The sequence below is a fragment of the Oryctolagus cuniculus genome, chromosome 10 (genome assembly GCF_051225735.1).
Source record: "Oryctolagus cuniculus isolate XC-2025 breed Fujian yellow rabbit chromosome 10, ASM5122573v1, whole genome shotgun sequence".
NCBI classification, from domain to species: Eukaryota; Metazoa; Chordata; class Mammalia; order Lagomorpha; family Leporidae; genus Oryctolagus; species Oryctolagus cuniculus.
This window is the reverse complement of record NC_142876.1, coordinates 98,731,775-98,746,587: the sequence shown is the minus strand read 5'-3', so window position 1 is coordinate 98,746,587 and position 14,813 is coordinate 98,731,775. Positions and strand designations below refer to the sequence as shown.

The 14,813-nt window shown below is 56.3% G+C and overlaps 1 protein-coding gene across 1 annotated transcript in view; it reads left to right on the top strand.

Moving 5' to 3' along the window:
* The first annotated feature begins 13,303 nt into the window (after positions 1–13,303).
* The window catches only part of DNAH1 (dynein axonemal heavy chain 1), a 79,339-nt gene continuing 77,829 nt past the window's right edge, over positions 13,304–14,813 (top strand). Inside the window, exon 1 of the mRNA XM_051852349.3 lies at positions 13,304–14,199. The gene's annotated coding sequence lies outside the window, so the exon portion shown is untranslated. The remainder of the gene's footprint in view (positions 14,200–14,813) is intronic.

The window sequence follows — 14,813 nt, the reverse complement described above, 5'->3', positions numbered from 1 at the left end:
AGCCCTGGTCCTTGCAAATCAGGGGCTGCCTCACACTGCGTGCCTGCATGTCTGTCCCATCCTGACTGTGGGGCTGTGGGAGCAGCTCAGGTGAGAGCAGGGTCCAGCCGGCTGGGGGTACTGGGCGGCTGCGGTGTCCCACAGAGCCCAGGCTCCCATTGAAAGTTGAAAGCAGGGATTCTCCAGTACAGGAGGCTGCAGGAGCCTCACCCAGACGGCCACATCTTCCTAGGGGCTCTGAGTCGCAAGGCAGGGTTCAAGTGGGGCAGGCATGCTAAGGCCAAGGACCAGCTGGCAAAGCTGTCTTCACAGGTGGGGGATACTAGCTGCCTGTGTCAGGTTGGTGACACCTGGGAGTGAGGCATTCTGTCCTCACTTGAGCTAGCTGTCTGTCCTCAGTCCATCCTCAGGCGCTGCCGCACCCTCAGCCTGGAGATATGACCCACAATTCGGGGCCCACTGACTTCCAGACTTCCCTCATTCTGCATACCTTTGCTAATTGCTGACCACGGAGCTGAACTGCTGCTTCGGGCTTGGCTGCTGGTGCAGAGATTAGGGTCATCACCTCCAAAGGCCTCAGAGTCCAGACAGACCCAGGCCCCAGGAGTTTCCTCCAGAGGAAAGAGGTAAGTGCCTGGTAAGCACCAAGGCCTAGGCTCACGAGTTCCGACAGGTAGAGGTCCTCATGTCTTCTCTACTGCACCGGAGAAGCAGCACCTGCAAAGCTTCGGCCTGGCCCAGCCCTGCCAGCTGCAAGGGTTTCTGTTCACAGGGAATGGGAAGGGTCTGTGTGGGCAGAGGCGGGGAGGCCAGAGTGCAGGTCCTGGGGATGCTGTGCTCAGGGGTTTGGGTGGGCTCTGGGGACCTCAAGGAAGGGGCTGGGAACTGTGGCCACTTGTGGGAAGGTCAAGGTATTCTTTTAATACCAATTTCAATAAAAAGCCCCTACTGTGTGTGAGGCATGCAGTTTTCTAGGCTGGGGATTCAGTAAGGACCACACTGAAGTTGTCCCTGCCCTGATGGAGCCTGTACTCTGGGGAAGACAAGAACCTGGCAGGTGTCCTAGGGCTTCGGGGAACACATTAGCTTGTGGGGCCAGGCAAGGCTGCAATGACTTTTTTTTTTTTTAAGATTTTTATGTATTTGATAGTGATAGAGGAAGAGAAACAGATCTTTCATCCTCTGGTTTACTCCTCAAACACTCACAACAGCTGGGGCTGGGCCAGGCTGAAGCCAGGAGAAGGAACTCCATTTGAGTCTCCCGTGTGACTGGCAGGAACCCAAGTGCTTGGGCCATCATCTACTGCCTCCCAGGCAGATAAGCAGGAAGCTGGATCGGAAGCAGGGACTCGATTCCAGGCACGTCTGCAGGAGCAGCACATGCGTGCGCCAAAGATGAACCGCACCGCTCTGAACTGCAGACTTAAATCTGACAGCTGCTGCCTGAGCATCTCCAGCCAGTGCCAGGCGTCGCAGTCCTCATGTAGACAACCCAGAGCCTCCGGAGTCCTGGCACCAGCCTGCTCTTCCCAGCAACCCTCTCTTCTGAAAACAGCTACCATTTGCTCAGGCACTCAAGTATGGCCCTTGACCCCTGTCTCACACCCCACAGCCCACTGTGGTCCTGCCTCCAACTAACATCCCCACTCGCCAACTCACCACCTCCTCTCAGTGAGCACCCAGCCCTGGCCTCAGTCCAGTGTCCACACAGCTGTCACCACAGCTCAAAACTCTCCATGACTCCCCATCACACTGAGAATGGAGCCCTTGGCCGCTGCCTGCCTCTCGTCCCATCTACCTCCTTCCCTTTCTCTTTGCCAAAGCCACATGGGCTGTCCTTGGGAGGCTCAGAGGCCTTAGCGCTGTTGTACTGGCTGCTCCTTCTGCCTGGAAAGCCCTTTCTCCTGACCGTTGGATCCCTTAAATCTTGGTTTAAATGTCATTGTAGGGGCAGGCATTATGCCACAGTGGGTTAGGCAGCCACTTGGAACACCTGCAGCTCATATTGGATTCAGATAAATAAAAAAATCAAACAAATTAAAAAAAAACCCCACCTATTCATTTATATGTATTTGGAAGGCAGAGGTAGAGGCAGATAGAGATGATCCATCTGCTGGCTCACTCCCAGCGTCCACACCTATGACATCTGGGCTGAGCCAGGAACCTAGAACTCAATTTGGGTCTCCCTTGTCGGTGACAGGGACCCAGCACTGGGGCCATCATCTGCTGCCTCCTAGGGTGTGCACTGGCAGGAAGCTGGAGTTGAAAGCAGAGCCAAGACTTGGTCGTAGACACTCTGATACAGGATGCGGGTGTTCCGAGTGGTGGCCTAAGTGCTGTGCCAAATGTTCGTCCCCCTACTTTGCTTTTCTGAGCCAAGGCCCAGGGTGGGGTGGAGGGTGCAGTAGTAGAAACCCTGGGTGCCGACTGTCCAGGTGATCCTCTGCTTCCTCTGACCTGAACTGCTGCAGGAGGGGCCAGACCCATCCTAAGGGACGCTGCCACGGCTCAGAGTGCTCCCTCAGAGCCTCTGGGAGCCTCTGTCCATCGCCACCTCAGGCAAACCCCTTGCCTTGGTGTGCATTCGCCTCCCTGCTGGGTGCAGTTGTGGGAGCTCCCGTCTGGCCCTGCCTGACGTCTGTGAAGGCAAAGGCCAGCCGGATCCTGCCATCATGCTCTGAGCAGAGCCCCGTGTAGCTTCAGCCCCTGTTCAGGCAGGGCAGCAGAATGCTGGGGCGGGGGAGAGCTGCCATTGGCGCAGATGTCGCCCTGGCCCCTGCCTCACCCCGGCTCCCAGACTCTCAGCCTTTGGTGGTGCAGACAAGCATGGCTGCTGAGCATCCGTCCTGCAGGAAGGGGAGGTGGCCGCCATCGCTGAACCATCCTCTGGGTCCTGCGTGCCTCTGTGCCAAGCACATTAGGGGATAATTAAGTAAAAATAGGCCTTCCGACCAGTGTAGCTCATTAAGCCCTAATTAAGTTAATTAGTTCCAGGTGTGGATGGCGAGGCTCAAGTGAGGCAGCGGCTGCTGTTCGCTGTAATTGCATTTTCGCAGCAGCAGTGGTGGTGGCGGTAATGGCGTGGCAGGGCCAGCAGCTTCCTCCGAGCCCTGGACGCCTGCCAGGGCATTCAGGAGGCTGCTGGCAGAGCTGGGAGGGGTGAGACAGAGCAGGCTGGGACCACCCACAGAGCGCAGAGGCTGGAGGCTGAAGGTCTCCCAGACCCAGGGCCCTTCACACTTGCTTCTCTCTGTGCAAGGGGTGATGGGAGTGGGGGTGCACAGGGCCACGGAGAGGGGTCTTTGGTGCTGCTTTGGATGCACCCCAAACCCTCCAGCCCCTTTGAGGTCCCCAGGAAAGATGGTGAAGTGACTTTGCAGAAAGAGAACGTGAGTGGCAGGGACAGTGTGAGACCTCACGGAATTCACCTCAATCACCTGCTCTATTTGGCTTGGGTCCCCAATTCCTGTCCCTTCTGGCAGATGCCTGCTGTTTATAGGGATGTCCCCTCTTTGTCTTTCAGGGCAGGAGTGGGGGCCACACAAGCCTGGCCCAGTCAGTCTCCCATCCCAGACATCTCGAGGACCCACTTTCCACCGAGCACTGGCCTGGAGGACCGCCTTCCCAGCCCTCGTCTGGCTCGCTCAATCATTCACTTCTTTAGCAGGCGTCAGGCAGCAGGGCTGAGGATGCAAGGCTGATGGACAGGCTGGGCCCTGCCCCACAGTGCCTTTGGTCTCTCCAAGGAGGCAAAGACATGCACGATTCTGGCCGCACGGTTTTGCTATGGCTGTGGGTGCCGGAAGTGCTCAAGGAGGAAGGATGAGCAAGCACAGTGACAGTGAAGCAGTTGATGAGGACAGGGTGTGTGCAGGAACTAGCAGGGCCTCCCTCAGGCCAGAGAGCAGCATGAAGGACTGAGGAGGGGCCCAGCAGGGCAACAAGGGCCGTGGCTGTGCGTCCAGGCAGGCTGGGTGGGTTTGGGGGGGCATTTCAGGGGAGAACTGATTGAGTGGATGCCATGGGACAGGGTGTGGCTGTGAGAGTGGGCTTGGGCTCTGAAATGTCCCAACAGCTCAGACCTGGGGAAGGCCTGTGAACTACCAGGGATGCAAAATATGGGGTACCCACCTCAAGTCTGGTGTTCCCACCTGTACCCTGACCCAGGTGCCCTGAAATTCACAGGACAGACTTACAGAGGGGAAGTCACTCCTGAAGGTGGGGTAAGGAGGACAGTTCTGGGCGGGAGGTGCCACCCCCCCATTCTTCAACCCCTACCTGAGAGCTGCTGCCGTCTCTACACCCTTTAGGGCTAGAGTGGGGCCAAGACTGGCACCTGAGGGGCTCATTCATGGTGTTTGCATTGTGGTGCAGTAGTAACGGGCACTCAGGCAGCTCTTTGGCCAGGGCTCTCGAGGTGGGAGTTCCTGCCCCTAGGCTTAAAGTTTGCTTTTTGAGCCCAAGTCTGGCTTGCAGTATCTTCTACCTAAGAGTGACCTCAGCCTTACCTCCTACCCTCCCCAAGGCCCCAGAGGGGTCTTTGCCAAGACTGCTTAACCTCTCCGAGCTTTGGTATCCCCAGCTATACAAGAGGAAAGAGCAGTAGCCGCTGTCTTCTAGAACTGATGTGCAGATTAAGTGACATGATGTGGATAAGCCTCCTGGCCCATGCTAATTTCGCAGCAGCTGTCCTTACAATCCCTGCAGAGCTGGACACCGTCCTTCTTGTGTCCTGGGCAGCCTGGTGGTGCAGCTTCAGCCCAGGCCTGAGCACCCGGTAGGAAATCAGATAGCTAATCACAGAGGGTGATGTTCATGGGAAAGAGGAAGTGACTTTCTCCAGATGGCAGACCTGCATGGGGCGGCGGTGTGCCCTGCTAAGCATTCGCTCGAGCCCTGGCCCTGCCTACCCTTGCACCTTGATTCTCAGGTCTCATTCAGGCTGGGGGCTGAGAAGGGCAGACCCAGACCCACTTGGACAGGGGCATCTGCCCAGGGGGTCTCTGAGGCCCAGCAGCAGACCCCCTGGCACCTGGGAGGTTGTCTGGGGGCACCTGGGAGCCTCAGATGCTGTGGAGCAAGGCAGGCCCCGTGGAAGCAGATGGTGTCTGAGGTACTCAGACACCATCCTCCCAGGATTCTGTGGGGGCAGGGAGCCTGCAGGAAGGGAGGACAAATGGTGGCCATGCTGTGCAACTCTGGAGCCATCCTGCTCCCCTCCTGTGCCTTCCTGGAAGCCCTCATCCACAGCTGCAGAAGTCCCAGCTCTCCCTGCTTCTGCTCAGGGTTTCCTGGTTGCAAGCCTAAACTTCTCTTGAGGGAGCTCTTTTTTTTTTTATATAATTCTTTTTTTTTTTTTTTTTTTTTTTTTTTTTTTTTTTTTGACAGGCAGAGTGGACAGTGAGAGAGAGACAGGTCTTCCTTTACCGTTGGTTCACCCTCCAATGGCCGCCGCAGCCAGTGCACTGCGGCCGGCGCACCGCGCTGATCCGATGGCAGGAGCCAGGTGCTTCTCCTGGTCTCCCATGGGGTGCAGAGCCCAAGCACTTGGGCCATCCTCCACTGCACTCCCTGGCCACAGCAGAGGGCTGGCCTGGAAGAGGGGCAACCAGGACAGAATCTGGCGCCCTGACCGGGACTAGAACCCGGTGTTCTGGCGCCGCAAGGTGGAGGATTAGCCTATTGAGCCGCGGCGCCGGCCTGAGGGAGCTCTTGAGGTGTGAGACAGCAATGGGCCTTCTCCCCACCTCCTCTGACCCAGGACTTCCAATTCTTGCCCCAGAGCTGAGAACCGCAGAGGATGGAAGATGCAGGGGTGAAGTCCCAGAGCAGTGAGGCAGGTGACCATTGGGGGCCAAAGCCAGGGCCAGGAGAGCCAAGGAGGTGCAGTGTGAGTGGGGTCCCGGTAGAGGGAGGGCGGGAGGAGGGGTGACAGTTGCTGCATACTGTTGTTCTCCACACACTGGGGCTCCAGGAGGGACTTGTCCCAAAGTCCCCCAGGCTCCTCTCTGGAGGGATTCAGGGGAGGCGGTGATTACTGTGGGACTTAGTTTTCTGTTTGGCTTTGGGCCCTCAGGCCAGCTGGTCCTGCCACTTGCTCACTGTGGGTGTGATCTCACCAGGCCCCAGCTTTGAGTGTACCTCAGTTTCTCCTGCTAAGCACGAGAGTTAAATTCCCTCTTGGGCTATGCTCTTCTGCATCCCAGAGATGCAGGGCACTCCCGGCACAGAGGGGTGGCCCCCAGCTCTATTCACAGACGGGAAAATGAGGCCCTGAGTTGGGACAGGAGAGCCTGGGGCCTGGGTCACTTCCAGGCACACAGACCCCCCTCCAAGGAGGTGGCCAGCAGCCAGCAAAGCTCAGCCTTTTTGCATCTCGTTTTCTTTGACCTGCCTTCCAGCACCTCCCCCCTCAACCCTCACTTCAGGTTCACAGCTCCTTCCCAACTGAGTATGTCCTAAAGCCCTCTTCTCTCCACCCCCCAATTATAGCTGGTCACAAAAGCTGGACCGTGACCAGACAAAGGGACAGGGATGAAAGTACTGGTTGTCATGGCAACCTGGCCGGGTTGCTGGGACCCAGGGGAGGGGCCTGGCTGAGTGCCTGAGCCCAGGCATCCTGATGACCTCTGAGCATGAGCCAGGGTGGCCCAGGGGCCCACAGGAATCCCCCTCCTGCTCTGGGCCCACCAGAGCCGGATAACAATGAGAACTTCACCCCCTCCATAGGCAGCACCTGCTCCCTGGGCCTCCCCTGGTGGCCCCATTATTCTGCACCTGCTGCCCCCACCACCACACCTGCTCCCCAGCCCCAATGCCCTCCCCAAGGCATTGCCTGCTCAGCCCCAGGCCCAGCTGCCTGCTCTGAGAGCCAGCCAAGAGGGGCTGTGGAGCCAGAAAAGGGAACAGGGAGGCCCAGGCAGGGCCGGAGGATCCAGCTGCCAAGCTGGCTCCACCTGGCCAGTAGCGGATATGCTCATGACCAGGTCTCCACTTAAGAGCCTCAGTCTCCTCTCCTATAGAATGGGAGCAGCCATTCCTGCTCTTGAGGCTTCTGAGTCAGTTTCCTTCTGCTTGAAGGAGCTCTGAGGCTGGGATATCTCCAGTGATGGGGCGAGAAGAGGGAGTAGCCATGTCTTGGGTCACACTCTTGGGGTCACCTCTGTTACGGCATGGAAAGACCTGAGCCTCTTCCTGCACAAGGAGAGTCACTGGTGGGGCAGACATGATGTTTTCTCTGGCCAGGGAAACTTGTCCATACCAGCATCTTTTTTATTTTTAAAGTTTATTTGGGGCCAATTATGTGGTGCAGTGGCTTAAGCCACCAAGTGCAATGCCGGCATCCCATATGAAAGAGCACCAGCTGCTCTACATCCGATCCAGCTCCCTGCTAATGCTCCTGGGAAAGCAGCAGAAGATAGCCCAAGTGTTTGGGCCCCGCCCCCATGTGGGAGACCCAGCTGTTATAGCCTTTGAAGATCTCTTCCTCTGTCATGCTGCCTTGCAGATACATAAATAAATTTAAAAAAAGTTTATTTATTTGAAAGAGCAAGAGAGAGAGAGAGAGAGAGAGAGAGAGAGATCTTCCATCTGCTGTTTTATTCCCCCAGTGCCCACAACAGCCATGGCTAAGCCAGGCCAAGGCCAGGAAGGTCTCCCATCTGGGTGGCAGGGACTCATGTACTTGAGCCATCATCTGCTGCATCCTGGGGTTCACGGTGGCAGGAAGCTAGATGGGAAGCAGAGGCAGAACTCAACCCCAGGCAGTCCCAGATAGGATGCGGACATCCCAAGCAGTGGCTTAACCCACTGTGCCACAGTGCACACCTCTGGGCCAGATTCTTGAATGGCCTGGTGGGCATATTGGGGGAAGAGGCTTCTGGGGGTGGGGAACCCCCAGCAGGGAGGTTGGCCTGGTGGCTCCCTGGTGACTCCTCCATTCAGTGCTTCCATAATTGGGTGGGGAAACTAAGTGTCTGGCCTTCAGGGAAGACCTCCCTGCAGGTTCTCTGATACCCTGCCACCAGATGGCGGCATGGAGGAGGGTCAGGGAAGGAGGAGCAGGAGGCCGGGCTCATGCCCTGCTCCCTCCTGTCCCACAGTAACTGGTCTCCATCCTGTAGCCCATGTCCTCACAGCTGCCTCAGCCTACAGGATGGGCCTGCCTGGGCTCCCCCCTTGCTCTGTTGGGCCCCTAGGGGAGGCCCTTATGCTCATGCCCTCAGTTGGCTGACCTGAAGTATGGGCGCAAATTGCCCAGGGGACTGTCCACTCCAACTGCCAGCTCAGCTGTTTGAGCTGTCCCTAGGCCAGAGTGGAGGGGCGATTTGCAAGGTAGGAGGGGAGGAGGGCTGGCCCCCTGCTCTGGTGATGCAGATTCCCTGTTCTCAGAAACATGCGTTTATGGGGCTGGCGCTGTAGTACAGTGGGTTAAGCCTGTTCCTGCAGTGCCAATATCCCACTTGGGTGCTGGTTCAAGTCCTGGCTACTCCACTCTTCCTCCCTCCCTTCCTTCCTTCCTTCCTCTCTCCCTCCCTCCTTCCCTCCCTTCCTCCCTCCCTCCCTTCCTTTCCCTCCTTTTTTTATTTTATTTTTATTTTTTGACAGGCAGAGTGGACAGTGAGAGAGAGAGACAGAGAGAAAGGTCTTCCTTTGCCGTTGGTTCACCCTCCAATGGCCACCACGGCTGGCGCACTGCGGCCGGTGCATCGCGCTGATCCGATGGCAGGAGCCAGGTACTTATCCTGGTCTCCCATGGGGTGCAGGGCCCAAGCACTTGGGCCATCCTCCACTGCACTCCCTGGCCACAGCAGAGAGCTGGCCTGGAAGAGGGGCAACTGGGACAGAATGCGTCGCCCCGACCGGGACTAGAACCTGGTGTGCTGGCGCCGCTAGGCGGAGGATTAGCCTAGTGAGCCGCGGCGCCGGCCTCTTTCCCTCCTTTTTAAATATTTTATTTATTTGTTTGAGAGTTGGAGTTACAGACAGTGAGAGGCAGAGGCTGAGAGAAAGGTCTTCCATCTGCTGGTTTACTACCCAAATGGCTGTAATGACTAGAGCTGCACCAATCTGGAACCAGGAGCCAGGAGCCAGGAGTTTCCTCCAGGTCTCCCACGTGGGTGCAGGGGCCCAAGTGCTTGGGCCATCTTCCACTGCTTTCCCAGGCCATAGCAGAGAGCTGGATCAGAAGAGGAGCCCAAATGTGATGCTGGCGCCTCAGGCAGAGGATTAACCTGCACCACAGCACTGGTCCCTGCTCCACTTTGGATTCAGCTGCCTGCTGATGCCCCTGGGAAAGCAGTGGAAGACCTGGATGAAGCTCTTGGCTTTGGCCTGGCTCTAGCCATTGCAACCATTTGATGGAAGCCATTGCAACCAACAGATCGAAGATTTCTTTCTCTCTCTCCCTCTCCCCTTCTCTGCATTTCTGCTTCCAAATAAATAAATAAATAAATAAATAAATCCTTTTTAAAAATCTATTTTTATTTCAGAGGGAGCCCTCACTGCTGCCTCCCAGGGTGCACATTAGCAGGAAGCTGGAGTTGGCAGTTGAGCTGGAACTTGAACCCAGGCACTCTGGTGCAGGAGGCAGGCAACTCAGGTGATGTCTCTTTTATTTTATAAATTTCTTTCTTTAAAAAATATTTTATTTATTTATTAGAGAGGCAGAGGCAGAGAGAGAGAGAGAAGTCTTCCATCCGCTGGTTCACTCTCCAAATGGCCACAACGGCTGGAGCTGCACTGATCTGAAGTCAGGAGCCAGGAGCTTCTTCTGGGTCTCCCATGTGGGCACAGGGGCCCGAGGACTTGGGCCATCCTCTGCTGTTTTCCCAGGTCATAATGGAGAGCTGGATCAGAAGTGGGGCAGCTGGGACTCCAACCAGTGCCCATATAGGAAGCCACCACTGCAGGCAGTGGCTTTACCCACTGCACCACAGTGCCAGCCCCCAGGTGATGTCGTAACCACTAGGCCAAATTCCTACAGCTGGAGAGCTCTCTTTTTGAACAACCCCATCCTTTCCGACCTGCTGGGAGCTGCTTATGCATTTCTCTCCCAGAGGTCCAGCAAGGACAGTGCTGTTGCTGGGAATAGAGAGATTTGGAGTTAGGGTCACATTCTGCAGGGTTCCCCAGTGTGGGGGCCAGGCAAGGTCTGCAGTCTCTATCGTGTGTGTGGTGAGAAGAATGGAGGCCCAGCAAGGGACTCGGCCACCGAGTGCTTGGCAGAACCTAGGCCTCCTTCCCTATCCTCAGCGTCTGGGACCCTGTTCTCAGGCAGGTTCTTGAGCTGTGGGTCAGAGAGAAGCAGGGGAGGAGGCGGGGAGGGTGGGGTCGCGGGCCGTTGTACTGTGGTAGACCACCACCATCCCTAGGTGATGCACCTGCTGTGTCTCCTGCGTATCTCTTAAGGGTCCCCTTGGATTGGTGCACTGCTAGGGCTGCTGGGAAAAGCAGCCTTCCCCACCCTGCAGCTGAGGGACACAGTGGTCACCTGTGTATGGTCACCTACCAAGTGGTACTGACCGTGGTCCTCTGGGCCCGGGCATTCAGGGAGGGCTTCTGGAGAAGGTGTAGCCTGAGCTGGGTTGGAAAATTGTAGAGAAACCAACAGAGGGAAGAAATCGCAGCTGAGAGCCTGCATGGGGTGGGGTAGGGCTGGACAGCTAAAAGCTGTCTGGGTCACGGGCCAGTGGTCTCGAGTTCTCCAGCCCCTTTCTGCTCCTTCTTCCTGAGCACGGGCTCTCAAGGGCTCTCGTCTGTCAAGGTGACCTGGCTTAGGGAGAATTAATTTGTCTCTATTTTTTATTCATCAAAGAAATAAATATGCTGGTCATAGCTGCTGAGGCCAGCTGGCTGATGGCAAGGAGGGAGGGCTGGGGGAGGCGTGGGGAAGAGGAGACTGAGACCTTGCCCAGACTCCGGACACCCCCTTGCCTACAAGTCAGTTTCTCTTGGCAGCAGCTCTGAGCTCTTGGCCTAGAAAACCAGAGGGAGACTCTGGGACCCAGGAGGCAGGCCGGGTGCAGGTAGGGAGCCGGTGGCTCTAGCCCCTTGGCCTGGCGGCCTGTGACTGTTCCGGCTGGCCAGCCGTGTGGAGGGCCCACTCTGCTGCTCACTCACATGGGGCTTTCATCCCTGCAGCCAGTGAAGTGTCGCTCTTCCCTGAGCGCTGTCGCTGTCAGCGGGCAGGCCTGTGGTGCTCCCAGAACCCGGACCCAAGGTCTAGGCAGCCTGGCTGCCTCAAGTCCTAACCTCCAGGCCATCAAGGTCCTCTTAGGCAATGGGGGGCTCTGAGCAAGACATGAGCAGAACTCCCCCTGCCCCCTCCCACACACACTCTGGCAGAGACCCAAGCCCCTTCAGCCCCTTCAACAAGAGCAGCTGGTGAGGGGGGGGGGACTGTCCCCCTGCCCCAGGAGGGATAGCAGCCTCCAGGCATGGCAGGGAGATCAAAGCCTGACCCCATGTTTGGTCTTCAGAGGGTGGCACTTGAGAACCAGGGAACAGGGTTAGAAGAGCCTGTACCTGCAGAGGAGCAAAGTGGAACTAACTGGGAGAGTGTTGATAAAACCACCATCCTGTGGCCCCCACTCCTCGAGCCTGCCCTCTAGTTGGGGGAAAACATTGGTGACCAGGGTATGGTAGGGGGTGAGTGACTTTGTAAACTGGGCCTCCTAAGAGAGGACCCTTTCTGCTGTGGCCTGTCCATCTGTCCGGCAGCTGTGGCATGCCTGTGATGTCACCAAGCTGCTGCGTTGCTTGGCAACTTCCCAGGATTAGCACTCTGCCCCTCTCATCCCTGACGTCCTACCATGGGCTGATGTTGCCGTGGCAACCTGGATGGGCTTTTTGGACAGCTGTACCCAGTGTGGGAAGTGCTAGGCAAAAGCAGGGACACTAGGTGCCTCTCCATAGGCCAAGTGGGGTGCACAGCCAGACCACCCTCAACAGTGCTTTTTTGGAGGTCTCTGTCCCCTCAAAGAGCTGGGGCCACCCTTGCATCCAGGCCTCCTCAAACCCCTCCTTTCCCTATGTAATGGTCACTGAGTAACCACCATGTGGATGCTGACAAGCAAAGCAAATAAAACTGTAACATGGGAACAGGAACAGCTGTACCACAGCAGGTCTTAAAGGAGGAACAGGAGTTGGCCGGAAGTTGGTGAGACAGACGTGCTGGCCAGAGGAAGCAGAAGCCATGCAAAGGCCCAGGCACTGCCACTGAGACCTCGCTCCTCGTTTCCCTCTTGATCAGAGTGAAAATGGGGTGGGCAGTGGTTCAGCCTTTGCTCGGGCCACCCACATCCCATAGCAGATGCCTGGGTGTGAATCCTGGCTCTGCTCTGACCCAGCTTCCTGCCAATGTTCTCCTTGGAAGGCAGCGGGTCATGGCTCATGCAGTTTGTCCCTTCCACCCACGTGGGAGACCAGGTTGAACTGTGGCTCCTGGCTTTGACCTGGTCCAGCCCCCGCTGCTGCAGGCATCTGAGGAGTGAACCAGCAGATGGGAGTTCTCTGTTTATGTCTCCCTGCCTTCCCCCTCCCCACAAAAAAAGTCGAATGGCTGCCAAATGGCCAGAGAGATCGCAAAACCCCCTTAGAGACTTGTTCACAAGGAGAAGTTGCTGTCAAGAAATGAAAATGAAGCTATTTTCAGGATTCTATCACCACCCCACAGGACTGGAGATTCTGAGTATCTGCTCTACCTCTGGTATGGATAATGCAGTGGCACTGCAAGATTATTTTTTAAAAATATTTATTTGAAAGAGAGAGAGATGTATCGATCTTCTATCCCCTGGTTCACTCTCCAAATGGCTACAACAGCCAGGGCTGGTCCAGGCTGAAGCCAGGATCCGGGGTCTCCTACTTCATCGGGGTCTCCTACACGGGTGGTAGGGGCCCAAGCACTTGGACCAACCTCTGCTGCTTTTCCCAGGCCATTAGCAGGGAGCTGGATTGGAAGTGGAGCAGCCGGGATATGAACTGGTGCCCATATGGGATGCCGGCACTGGGCAGCAGCTTAACTTGCTATGCCATTAAGAAGGCCTCATGGGGCCAGTTCTGAGAAGGCTTAGTGCAGGGGTTTTCAGGTTAATTACCCTGATTTTTTTTAACCTTTTCTTTTGGTTGGTAATACTGTCCTACTTGCTTCCAGTTCCCTTACAGAAAAATTAACACTGGGATAGAGGGCACCTGTAACCTTCAGACTTCTTAATTGCTTTTTTATTTTTTAAAAAAGATTTATGCATGTATTTGAAAAGCAGATCTACAGAGAGAGAGGGAGACGGGGCGGGTGTGGTGGTGGTGGAGATCTTCCATCCACTGGTTCACTGCTCAAATGGCTGCAACCAGGGCTAAGTCAAGCCTCGTGCCAGAAGCCTGGAACTCCATCTGGGTCTCCCATATAGGTGTAGCCCCCAAGCACCTGGGCCGTCCGGGGCGGGTGTGGTGGTGGTGGAGATCTTCCATCCACTGGTTCACTGCTCAAATGGCTGCAACCAGGGCTAAGTCAAGCCTCGTGCCAGAAGCCTGGAACTCCATCTGGGTCTCCCATATAGGTGTAGCCCCCAAGCACCTGGGCCGTCCTCTGTTGCTTTCCCAGGCGCAATAGCAGGGAGCTGGTTGGGAAGTGGAGCTGCCGGGACTCCAACTGCAGGCAGGTGCTTAACCTGCTGCACCACCCAGCGTCCCCACATTCCCTAACAGTTGACCTTCAGTCGCTTTTGCTTTGTCTCCTCTTTGTCAGTGCAGGGTGCATGGGCGTGGCAAGTGAACTGTGCCTCGGGAGAACCAGACCGACCCTTGGCTCACTAGGAACTTGCAGTCCATAAATTGCCCCTATTATTCCCCCAACATGATTTATTTTTTTAAAAAGCAGGATTCAGAGTTCTCACTGCATTTGTCTGCTTTGTGTCTTTGTCTAGCAGGGTCCAGGAGGGTACTAGAGCCTGGACTTGGGAGCTGACAAGCTGACACAGCCGTGCACCGCCGCCCACGGGCCACTAGTAGGGCTGGGCTTGCTTTCTTGTAGCCGGCGGGGCGCGGGACGCCGCGGGCGCCTGGCGGGAGAGACCAAGCGCTGCAGGTGCGGGGGTGGAGACTTGGCCCCGCTGTGCGGGATGGTGTGGCCCCTTAGCAACCGACGCAACGACTCTCCCTGGAGCCAGCAGGGACACAGGGCCGCGGTGTCCCGTGGAGCGGGTAGGTGGGTGCCGGGTGCCGCGGGGGTATTGCGCGGTGAGCGCGGGCAGGGAACCTCGGTGGGGCGCAGGAGGGGGCTGCCCTCCCAGCCCGGGTCGGCAGGGCCGGGGTGGGGGTTCCTATTTCTGCCCAGGTGCTACGTTTTGAACAGCCTTTCTGTTAAGTTTTATACGAGAAGACTTCAGGAAATTTATGGGAAAATGAAAAGTTTAGTGTAAAAAAATTTGAAATTTAATGCCTTTTTTCCTAAACATGCATCTTCCACGAACTTTTTGAAAAATCACTTGTATGCTTGAATTTCAGGTTTGGTTTCAGGTTTGTTTTTTTTTTTTTTTTTTTTTTTTTGTGCCTGAACGAGCTTACCTTTCAATTCCATTTTCCATGGGCATTTGAAGTACACTCTATTTACCAGACCCCCTTTCTAGGGGGCCCTCCGGAGAATGTGCACCCCCTTACCCCTTCGTGGCAGATCCCTGTAGGGAAGGGACCAAGATCTTGGGCCTTCTCAGCCCCCTACTCCATCTCCTGCTCCTGAGAACAGCTTCACCAACCACATGGGAGAACCAGGTTCAGCTCCTCGCTTCTGCCTGGCCCAGTCCCAGCTGTTGTGGGCA